The sequence below is a fragment of the Octopus bimaculoides genome, chromosome 6, assembly GCF_001194135.2.
Source record: "Octopus bimaculoides isolate UCB-OBI-ISO-001 chromosome 6, ASM119413v2, whole genome shotgun sequence".
Lineage (NCBI taxonomy): Eukaryota > Metazoa > Mollusca > Cephalopoda > Octopoda > Octopodidae > Octopus > Octopus bimaculoides.
This window is the reverse complement of record NC_068986.1, coordinates 291281-304587: the sequence shown is the minus strand read 5'-3', so window position 1 is coordinate 304587 and position 13307 is coordinate 291281.

Below are 13307 nucleotides of genomic sequence, written 5' to 3'. Positions count from 1 at the left end.
TGTGTGTGTGTGTGTGTGTGTGTGTGTGTGTGTGTGTGTGTGTGTGTAAGTGTTGTAGTTTTGGTTTTCGATTCTTTTCAGTAATGTAAAATGTAATGTTACTTCTAAATATATATTTTGAGCAAGTTCTCTATCATTAGATTATGGCGCTGTATTAACTAAGTTACGATAATATATTATCATTTGCAGCGTTGTAGACAGTTATACGGCTAAATTAGAATCAGTTATCAACATTAAGCATAAAAATTAAAAGGAACACATATAAAGACATACAGCTTGTAAGTTACAGTAATGCTCGAAGCAATGTAGTCTGTATTACTGTATTCTAATACAGTATACACTCTTACAAAATTCACCTTTGAGCAAGTACTCGGAAATGTAAAATCAACTTTATAGCTATATATAAACTAAATATGTTCATAACATGATTATGCGGTTAAGAATATCACTTCTCCAACATTTTCTTCCAAGTTCGATTTCTCCGTGTAGCTCCTTCAGCAACAATTTCTGTTCTAGTTTCGGATTCTTTGAAATATTGCAAATAGAATTCGGTGCACTAAAACTGTGGTAAAGATCGTCGAGTACACACGCACACTCGTACATACATACATACATATATATATATATATATATGTAAGTGTATGTATGTATGTGTGTGTGTATAAATGTGAGTGTTTGTAAGATAGTGACATATGGTATAATTATAAATAGGGCAAATTTTATCCATTTCTCCGCAGACTGAAAAAAATTATGAACAACCTTAATCGACTTTCGAACCTTATTGGGTTCACATCAGAAGTGTCTACATCATTCTGACAGTCTTTAGACAAAAAAATTAGCCAAACTATTTATATACTCAACAAATGCAGCAGTTACTCTATGAGGGAGTCCTTAATTTGCATACCGAAAGCGTTTAACAATATATATAACCCTTATGAACTTTACATAACTTTCGAGTTTGACAGAAAGGCTACGATATAATACGTACAATACCTAGAATAAGTTCTAGTGACAATTTGATCGATGAAAGAATCCGTTCAAGTCAGTACCTCAACCCGAAACAAAGGAATACAGAAATAAACAGAATGCTAAATGTGAAATTTGAAATGAAGTCTCTGAAAACCTCTTTTGGAAACTAGATCATTGCGTAGATTTTAACGCTGTAACGAAGGGGAAATTATGCCAATATTATTTATCCGAATATCCATGGAAATTTCTTCTTAATCAGGCTGATTAATAATGTACGTCATTCACCTTGAGATTTAAGCACAATCAATAAACAAGCTTTTGAGCAGATAATTACATTGTTATTGAAGTCTTAAGCAAATTGACCGGTAAATCTTTTCAGTCCATGCCAAATTAAGAACAGTTTAAGAAAATAACAACAGATTAATTAATGCATACATATTATCGAATTTCTGACTTATCTGAACTGTAAATTTATCTCTTCAAACAATGAATAAATAAAGTACAATAACTTACATATAACGGTGCACATTCAAACACACATCTTCACGAAAACACACACGTATTACTCGTTTACTATTCCAGTCATTTGACTACGGCCATGCTGGAGCACTGCCTAGAATGGTTTTAGTCGAACAAATCGCTCTCAGGAATTAGTTTTTAGGTCTAGTAATTATTCTATCGGTCTCTTTAGCCGAACCGCTTGGATAATGGGACATAAACACACCAACACCGGTTGTCATTTCCATCAATGAGTAGCACTGGGTAGCTCCGGAGTGCTTTTAAAGCTTCTGAAATCGAAAACGGAAAACAGCAACATTCTCAATGACTACGAGGGTCGGTTGAAAAGTTCATAGGCTGATCAAGATACTGTCATGAACCCTTCTGGCCCACACAATTCTCTGTCAGTGTTGTAGTGCTGCTTGGATCTTCCTGGGGAAGAAGCTTTCATCTTATTGGTCAAAAAAGTCATGAACAGCAGATATGACGTCATCATAACGGTGATACTGGTTATCAACGAAGTAGGTTTTTTTTTTCATATTTAGAAAGACTTGATAGTCAGATGGGACGAAATCAGAAAACGGACGGTGATCAACCAGTTCAAAGTCACAATCACGCACAACAGCCATTGAACCCAAGAACTTGTGTGCAGTAGAGCATTGTCCTGTTGAAAAAAGACCCTTCACTCAGTTTTCTTGGGCGTTTGGTCTCGATAGCCTTTCGTCATCTTTAAGTCATCTTTAAGACTCTCCCTTGTCCTCGTAAATTCAATTATACACTTTTTTTTTACAATGCTGATAAAACCTGGAGCGTCAGGTATTGTAGCAACCGTGTTAGCATAAATGTTGTTGGGGCTAAAATCTTTTCCTGCAAGTTCTTGATAGCACCATGATGCCAAATTTTGTCCATTTGCAAGAGAAGTCGCAACTCGTTATATTTATGGTCTTCTTTGAACAGCTAGATGTCAGCTTACCTGGAAAGAAATAATGTAGTTATAAGACGAGTTGAAATTAATGCATGTAAGATTTCACAGTTCTAGCATCACTCCTTCATAGCCAACCTATGAACATTTCATCCCGCCGTTGTACATTAAATATATAAATTCTATCGAACGAAAGAACATTGGATAAAGCACCTTCCCCAGTCATATAGACTCAAGGGGCTGATTTCTATGGTGTATATTCGAGCGCCTGGACGGGACTTCGGTCCGTCGAAGGACCACTCATTTTGGTCAGCTGAGTGAACAGGAACAGCGCGAAGCTAAGTGTTGTTCAAGAATACAACCCATCACCCGGTCCAGCAATTCAAGCCACAATCTTACGATCACGAACCCAACATAATAACTGGTAAACCACGCACCTCCATTCTATAGTATGAACTGTTAATCAGTCAAAACTTACATATAAAATAAAGACAAATATAGTTATGTTATAGTTATGTTCTTGAGAGAAAAAACATATTCGCACATCTATCCTCTTTATCAACAGTCCGCAGAAAAGAAGTTGTTGGAAATATACTTGACAACTTGACAATATACTTTCATAGACGACGTGAAGGAAAATATTTAGTTTAATTTAAAATAAGTAGAAACATGTGAATTTAAAATAAAATCTCACTAAGTATAAATTCTCTCTTTATCTAAGTTCATATGCATGTGTGTGTATGTGTGTTTGTATATGCATATGTCTGTATATATATATATATATATATATATATATATATATATATATATATATATATATAGAGAGAGAGAGAGAGAGAGAGAGAGAAAGATAGATAGATAGATACATAGATACATACGTACATACATACATACATACTTACATACATACATACATACATAGTGGCAGTGATATCTGTTTCTCATTGGTAGTATCATACTTATAAAGAGGAACATAGACAAAATGACGTATTTCATCATTAAACATTTATGTCATCTTGATGGTGAATAAAATTATAAACATGGCCACTATTTTGTTTTACGTCATATAAGAATGTATATCTATAAGAATATTCCAAACAGCGTGTTTCCTGTAGTTAACTTATGAAGAGAATAGGTGAGTGTGTGTGTGTATTTATATTTTTATCCTTGAATTTTATAAATATTTAGTCTTTAGCAAAAGCATTCGAACCATGATAATCCTACCATTTACTATCATTTTCCAGGACAGCCACCATTTCTTTTTAGCTATGTTGCTAAAAGAAGTTGCGAACAGGCCAGTATTACTATTACTAGTCGGTAGAGCAACCGAATAGGGGCTTCGGTATTGGAATGCCATGCTGATGTTGTTAATAATAACTTTCCGTCTCTTTAAGCGATGAGGGGTAACTAAGTCTACATTATCAAATATGTATCAGTTCACCTTTTTTAATACGATGGAGCTTTATTTGAGGAAGATTTGGTTGCTATTCCAAGGAAGTAAGATGATCATAAAGCCGCTCCTCCGTTAGATCGTCAAAGGAAACTGTTATGATCCCAAAAGTGCGCAGTCTTTCAGGAAAGTGGTGCAGTGTTTATGTTACATTAAAGGTTCTATGCTGCTGTGTTTAATCACTATTACTCTATTTGTTATTCTTTAAACTTTCTAGTTGTGAAAGCTTTGGTAATATGAATTGACTGGGTAGAAAATATGTGGTGGTAAAAACTAAATGCAGAAAGATAATAAGAGGTACCCGGTACAGATAATAGCACAATGAACCCTTTGCCTTTGCATCATATGTGATAAACAAGATATATATTCTCCTGGCGTCCTTGCATCAAATATGATACATATTCCCGATTTTTGTTTTTGACATTGAGAGTAATTTGGGACTTATGAAAGGAAAGCTTTATACTTTTCATAACTTATGTAACAAGGGCTAACTAAAAGTCAGGAAACAAGCACGGGCGTTTAAGACAAAGCCTATGAAAATGCTTTGTTTAGGCAGAGTGTTAAATCAACCTCACTCATTAAATCTATCGTCCTTTCCCCAATAATATGAACGCCACTAGTATTACTCTGCTATGTTGCGTCGCCCAGACCGCGACATCAAAACGGTGAACTAGGATGGTTGCCTTTTGTCAGGCACATTTTGCCACTCGTTTCTTTGATAAGGACGAAATTCTGGATCAAGTGTAGATCACGAGAGAGCGGCTGAAACCTCGAATGTTGTTGAGCACTCACAGTCATCTCCCAGTTAAACAATACCGTCAATGGGTTAGTATATAAACGGTTATTATTCGGGTGTGAGCAATATTGCACAAGGAGTCGCTGTTTCTCTAGGGGACTCTCAGCTCAGAGATTATGAGTTTACTTTCAAATTTCTCTGGACTATCAGAGCCACCCGAGAACTTTGTTCATTATAAACTCTACAGATGCAATAGTACTGTCTACCTCATATATCTAATCTGCGCGCAGAACCACGTATTTGTACTCTATGGCCTGGATCATTGTTCAAGTATTACTGAAATGTGGAGATATGTTAAACAGCTGATTTTGTTGTGCAACACGAATCCAGAATCAACTGAATGCATCGAAAGGTCAAGCTATCGCTTTTCTCTGATAAGCAAGGCTTCCCACTTCTTATTTTACTATTAGCACATTAAAACCCAGAATGAACTGTTTGTATAGTTCACGAATTAAAAGAATTGTTTATGGTAGAGGGTTAATTTCCCAGTGGTGACCATCTGAATAAATATCAGACTTTTACTACTTTTCCGTATTTGTTACGTTTATTCAATTTCCAACATCTGTTTTCTGCTCAATACATTTGCCATTTCCCCACTTCTGACTCACGATCCGTTTCTTTGAGTATCAAATGTAACATTTTTATCTGCGTTCTGTATAATTTAAATTTTGTTTGTTTTTTATTGTCATTCACCCCAATACCAACCCTGATCAAACAGACAGACGTATAATGAAAGTCGTTCCAGTCGTGAGAATTTCTTGTCTTCAGAGAGTATGATGAGGAATGCAATATCCAATGCGTCTGTTGTGTTTAAAGTTATTAGTGCATTGACTGAGAAAAAAATTTCTGTTATGTCTTATATCTCTATCGACCTATCGACGATAATAAGACTTTCGATGTCTCCTTAATATTGTTTGTAGTACGGTTGATAGAAATGGTAAAGTTTTTGACGAAATGGCTTTTAGGCTAAGGTCCTTAGTAGGCCCTATTCGTCAGATTAAAAATCCAATCGGAGTAGACTTCAAACGTACTGTTTACTGTGTCAGTAAAGTAATTTCCAATCGTCTTGCATTGGAAGAGTCGATGTTGTGTTGATTGACTGAGATCCAGACCTGATTGAAAGCATTTTACCTGTGCCCATCCCGACTTTTATTCAAACAGAACGTGATATGAAAAAAAGTCTTGCTATTTTCAGCGGGTCGTACAACCGCATAGTGGTTCACTCAGTGACTCGTAGAAGTGAGTATTGTTTCCTTATTTCAGATGTAAAATGGCGGTAAACTTTTCTATGAAGTTTACAGCGATCAGCTACGGCACATTGTTCACGTGGCTTCAGTTCGAAAGCTTTCTCTCTCTCTATTTCTCTCTCTCTCTCTCTCTTTCTCTCTCTCTCTCTTTCTCTCTATCTCTTTCTCTCTCTCTCTCTCTCTCTCTCTCTCTCTCTCTCTCTCTCTGTCTCTCTCTCTTTCTCTCTCTCTCTTTCTCTCTCTCTCTCTCTCTCTTTCTCTCTCTCTCCATGTATATATATATATATATATATATATATATATATATATATTTTCCCTTGCCTGTAACTAAAAATGAGTGGATTTAACAAAATTATTATTTCACTTTCGTCGTATATAATTTTAGTTTTTGCATTTTTGCTTCATAATGCAAATTTTAGTCCGTTATTCGTGTCTTAGAGAAGGTTTTCCTAATGGTGGTAGAGTTAATTTTGCAGGTATTTCAGATAATAATATGGAATTATATTCATAATAATATTCATAGCCCTGATGTGCGTTTCCATGCTCTTATCGTTTTTCAATTATTGTAAAGAAATAGAAATATAACACAGAATGGAAAATATAATAATGCTTCATGTAAAATACTCGCTCTAGTTATATAATTTGTGCAGTAGTTTAGCTTTAGCCACGACAAATGGACTGCAATCATAGCATTTGTAATTCTTCCAATATCTCTGAGGTTGATCCGGTTCCTGTTCAGTTTAAACACCCGTAAATAGACAATTTATGGTAGCGAGTTGTTAGCATCGTTTGCATCGCGAATGGAATGCCTTACAGTAACGATTCTGGCTCTATGCACCCCGAGTTCAAATACCGCTCAGGTCAACTTCACCTTTTATACTTTCAGTCATTTAATAAGGTTCTTTCTTTCTTTCTTTCTTTCTTTATTTCTCCGTCTTTCTTTGTCTGTCTGTCTCGCTCTCTCTATTTCTAGAAGAAATCTGATGTGTTCAGACTAGAGAAGGCTGAGTTCCGCCAGATTCAAAATTCTCAAGTCACAACATTTGTCACGACGCCGCTTCTACGAGTCATGGAACTTATGAAAGAGAAACATACACTCTAAATGACACGAGAAGATACTTGAGCCAGAAAATAGAATGTGCTAGTATTCAAAGTCATATCAATCGATACGCATTTTAGTAGTCTTGTTTGGAAGCCGTGTGTGATATATGTGTGTATAACCGCAGCATGGTCCCATATGTTGGAGAAAAACTCCAATGTAGGCTTCAAATGAGAGTTTTGGAGGTTTAGTAGTTGTTGGAGGCCCCGAAGTATTCTCTGGATTGAATCAGTCTTTTGGATGGCAATAACATTGAATAGCAGATTGGGCTGTACCAGAAGTAATTATATAATGATCCAACGCGTTATATCCTTTGGTCACATCAAGTTATGTTGTGTTATGTTTGCATGTACGTGTGTAGCTTATGCACTACCTCAAATTAAGATGTTCGTCGTTCTGTGCGCCTCGTGGAATATGTCACTCTGAGACGATTTTGAATAAATGGAAGTAACAAGTGCAGATGATACTAAAACGTCTACGCAGTTGTTACTCGAGCGCTTTTGAAATTCTACTCACAAAGTATATTTTCTTTTCAGATTCAGACACAAAATATATTGAACATCGCTGCCCCAATATACATTTCAACAGAAAAGCAAAGAATGGACATGGCAATAAAACGCTGCATTGTTGGAAAGCTATAAATCATGCGTAAACGTACAAATTGGTACAACCCATACACTGAAGACAAATTTCGCATTCATTGCAAATGGGAACACCATAAGCAGAGCAAGTTGGCATTTTCGAAATGCTCCACTGGACGAAATATCTCCTTACAGAATTAAAAACCCCAAAAGACTAAATATTCCGTTCTGTCTAACTTAATATAAAGCGTCTCACATAATCTTGGATCTAATAAGCCAGTCCAGGGGCCTCCACTAGGAACAATGAGAATAAGTAGTTAACCCCTTTTAAGTATTATACACTAAGTTGCCCTGCAATCATACTACATAACTTGGTGTGGCGAACGAAAATACATCGTATAAACGTCTGCCATTCGTTTCTTTTGTCGCCTAAAAGATTGTATTTCGCAAGAAGCACTAAAAGCAACGCAGTATTTCTGTAACACTATGTACAGTTCCAGTTTAGGTATGAGATTTTGGGGAGGTTGTCATCAAAACTTTCACATTATTTTTGCTCACCTCTGCACTCACAACCAGCCGCTCCATGTAGAAATTGTGAGTTAAGAGTCAATATCATTGCAAATGTCTCTGACCGGCAACTTTGTATTATTCCCTTGTCACATGTGTTACATCGGGCACTTGAGTAACGCTCTGTGACACACCAGCACCGTCTCTTATCTGGCTTCGTTCTTGGCCGTGAAAATTAAGCTTATACTCCTATATTATCTCCGAGGTCGACGGAAACTACACTATTTTACACATGCGAAAGATTTTCCTTCATTTGATCCTTTGAAGGTACATAGGAAACATCTTCACCTTTTGATAGGTAGAGGTGCGTTAGCTTTCTTTCTGTCCCTCTTTTTATAAAATCGTTACGCATGTTGCTTGAAATAATTTTTTTTATAAGTGTTGGCCTATTATATTCAGACTTTCTTTTTAGCTAAAGACTTGTTGTCATTGTTGCCGACATCAGTGTCACTCGTCGTTTATGAAACTTTAATTTCTTTCTGTGTAGCGTACATGACGTCTATTTTGTAAAGTTTGTTAGTTTTTAAAATTCGTATTCTTGTTTATATAATTATGGTGAACGTTCAAAATTTTTTGGGACGTGCCAGACAAAGAAACCATATCATTACACAAATTCGCGAATACTTACACAATAAGACATACAAAATAAATGTTAATCTTTCCCACAGAAGCATAAGACGTGTTGAACAATCAAACGTTTCAAACTTGTTAACCCATTTGTGAATTTTTCGAAATGTGATATGAAAACAACAGCAACAAAAATCAATCAATGAACAACAGTAACACATGCTTTTTAATACTTCCTAGTTTTGACACAAGGACAGCAAATTTGAGGGAAGAGGGCTAGTCGATGAAGTCGACACCATAATTTGACTTGTACTTTATTTTATCGACCTCGAAAGGATAAAAGACAAAAGTGAACTCTACGAGAAAGCAGAAACTGAACCAAGAACGTAAAAAGTTGAAATAAACGCTGCAGATAATCTATTTCCGACTCTCAAGAAATTTTGCTAGAATGTCGGATCAGTAATAGCACAACTCTTTTCCACTATAAGCAAGGGCCTGATATTTTGCAGAGATGGGGTTAATCGATTACGTCTATTTCAATGCTCAAGTTGTACCTCTTTTATAGATCCAGAAAGGATGGGAGGTAAAGTAGACCTCGAGTGTTTGTAATTAGGACGTGAGGAGCCGGAAGAAATACAGCTAAACATTTTATCTGGCGTACTAAAGATTCTGTTAGCTCACCGCCTTAATAATAATAATAAAAATAATCCTTTCTACGTTAGGCACAAGGCCTGAAATTTGGGGGAGGAGGTTAAGTCGATTACATCGACCCCAGTACTCCACTGATAGTTCAATACATTAAATATGTTAAATTAATTTCAAATTTCTGTGGTTAACTGACAGTGAAATTAGTTTCAAGTGTTGGCACAAGGCCAGAAATTTCAGGGGAGGGGTAAGACGATTACCAGTGCTCAACTGGTAACTTATTTTCTCGACCTCGAAGAGATGAAAGGCTAAGTCGACCTCAGCAGAATTTCAACTCAGAATGTAAAGACGGGCGAAATGCTGCCATTCTGTTATCTCGCCACCAAAGGTCTCCGCACTGGTTTATAGATTTTCTCTCGGATGTTTATGTCTTTCACCAATTTATAACGCTATAAATACGCACGCTCACACGCAGACACATATATACATACACATACACACAGACATGCACACACAGACACGCACAAACACGCACAAACACGAGACTAAATTATATCATAGAATTGTATGTGCAACTTGCCATATAAATATTTTCTTACACCTAGTTCTATCTATTTTGCCTACACACACACACACACACACACACACACACACAGAGATAGATAGATAGATAGATAGATAGATAGATAGATAGATAGATAGATAGATAGATAGATAGATAGATAGATAGACAGATTTTATAACCTTGAGTCCAACGAAACAACTCGCATAAGCTTGCATGGTTTCCTGTCATTACTCGCGAAACGTGTTCATAATGAACGCTTACAGCTTCTCAAGATAACTTATATCACATAGGGAGATATTTGCCAAGTTTATGAAATCAATGCTGTCCTACTTTTTAACGTGCATTTACTGGTGTGCATGAATACGACGATCAAATCATGTGATTTTAAAGAAAATTACATATTTCTGTGCTTTTTGTTAAATTATAGATACCTATCGACCAATGCATATGTGTATACAAGAAAAAAAATCAATTGTCAAAATTTCAAATGAATCAATTTTTTTGTGCGTGTGTGTGAGAGTGTGTGTTCGTGAGGGCGCGTGTATATATGAGGGCGATTTTAAACGCAGCGCCGGCATGATCTGTAGTGTTCAACAATACTAACAACGATGATGGTGAAGACGATAAGAAAGAAAAGGAGGAAGAAGAAAAGGAGAAGGAGAAAGCATTAGAAAACATTCTTGTTGTTGGTATTGTTGTTCATTGACTGCATTTTTTTTATTGTTGCTGTTGTTTTCTTATCACATACTGAAAAATTCACTTATGGATTAATAACCAGTTTAGAATGTTTGAGTGTCCAACATGACTTATGTTTGTGTAGGAGAAAATAACACTTCGCATCACCAGGAGGAAAATTACGATGATTTATTTATCACTAAGGCATCAGATGAAGTAAACATTACAAAAGCAGTTTGTACATGAGGGTTTCGGGGATTCGAGAGGAAGAAAAATGGAATGATATTAAATGTATACATAATATATAAAATGCATAAATTCATGGAGAAAACAGTGTTGCTTATACAGAAAGTTCAACTAAGTCCACTAAGGAACACCAGCGAGCAAGATCATCTCGCTTACCAAGGGCAGGTGCTTCCCATCAACAGTTGAACTCCGATTTACGGACGAATGCTTTGAGTAGTTGCATCCATTCTAAACATTTACGCCATAGCCACCCTCTTTTAAGAAATTCACTGAAAAAAAGCACTTTCCTCTCCATTCTGATATTTCTTTTCAAAGGAACTTGAAAAGGTTGATGAGGGATTAATTGATGATGAAATTATTTATTCTTAGTGTTTTCACATACGCAACTTCTTTTGCCACCTGACCAAGAAGCTATCCGGACAGCCCTGCTAAAGAGTAGGTGGAGCGATTTCTCGCCACAACCACTTAATTGCGCTTCTTTCTACACTCACAATAGTATTGCATTTCTGGAATAACTTTGTAGTATTCGAGTGTCATCAGGACCTGTGTATATATATATACAAATCACACCAAATAACATATTTTCTGTTATCTCTACGCTCACCAGCTTCGCATGTTGGTCGCAAAAAGGAAGACAGGTCATGGCTCATCATCACTAGTAATCTCAAATATGACCCTTGCATTCCGTTGCCCCATGTATCATGACACCAGCAAGTGTGTGGACCACCAACTCCGACTACTATCGTCTCTTGCCTTCAGCTTTACAGACAAAATTATCTCTCACATATACCCCTCCATCATCAATGAAAAGCACACTGGTCAGATATTTTACAGTTTTTTTTTTTTGGTTTAAAGGCATGTAGAAGCCCATCCATTTTTCCAGAGGCATAGTTATGCCACTTTCTTAGTTGCTCTTTCTTCTATAAAATTCCCAGTTAAGGAGACAGTCTCCCGCACTTTTTTTTGACATATCTCTCTCACAATTGTTTTTCTTTTCTTGAATTTTTCTTTCTTTTCTTTCCTTTCTCTTTCTTTTCTTAAATGATATCCAACGACTTCCTTTGGCCTACAACACTGGAAAAGTGGTTCATATTACCAACGTTGTTCCTTGTATGTTTTATAGTGTAACAGTCTGTGTTGAAAAATGAAATTGCTCTCATTACGATGTAATTTTAAAAGCTTGTGCTTGTTTAAATATTATTTTCCAGTTTCCTTCTTCTTTGTTAATAATTCTGTAAAGCTCTTTACATAAACCTTCTCCACGATAACATTCCGAGATCAAATCGGTCGTAACTTAATGTGATTATAAATATTGGTCTCAAATTTTGACACAAGGTCAGCAATTTCAGGGCGTAGGGGTGGAGTATGTCGATTACACTGACCACAGTGCTCAATTGGTACATTTTTTTATTTACCCTGCCAAAGGATGAATGGCAAAGTCGTCCCCAGCTATTTTATAATCAGAACGTAAAAAAACGGATGAAATACCGCTAAGCATTTTGTCCGGCGTGCTAACGACTCTGCCAGCTCGCCGCCTTTATGTGGATATAAATATTGGTTTAAGGACAATGATTTCGGGGCATCCCGTAGGAATGAAAGCCAACGTCGACCCTGGCGGCATTTGAACTCAAAATATAAAGACGGACGAAATGCTGCTAAGTATTTGACCCAGCGTGCTAACGATTCTGCCACTTCACTGCCTTAGATGCGAATATAAATATTGAGGTATTTCCTCTCTAAAGATGAGATTAATATTTCGAAAATTTATAATTATATTTGCGTAAACTATTCTCATATATTTAGCTAGAGAGTCCATAGTAATAACGAGAGAGAGCATAAGAGTCAGCAGTAACAAATGGTTTCTACAACTGTATAGAATGTCAAGAGTGCATCCTCAAATAGGAGACAGAAATAGAATAGTTTCGGTAACAATTTACTACTGTTAGTTGTTTTAATGATGGCTACGACAGCTATTCTCGCCTTAAGTACATTGGAGTAGCTTCATTTTTAAGGACAGCTTTATGTTCACATATGAATGCAGGCATACTTAAAAAGGATATGTGTAGTGTGCATGCATGCGTGCGTGTGTATGTGTGTGTATGCATGCATGTGTGTGCGTGCATGCGTGTGTGTGTGTGTGTGTGTGTGTGTGTGTGTGTGTGTGTGTGTGCGCGCGCAGAGATAAATTTTACGTATATATTTATGCATTTATTCACGCTTAGCTGCATATATATATATATATATATATACTCGAACAAGTTTGCTTCTACATGCATCTGATATATGTACAAATGCTTAATGTATGCAAATACACATATATACATACACGTTGCAACAAATAATACATATAAATATGCGTGTGTGGGTGTGCGTGTGTGTACCTTCTAGACGTCTTACAGTTTTACACACACACACACACACACACACACATATATATGCATGTATATATATATATATATATATATATATATATATATATA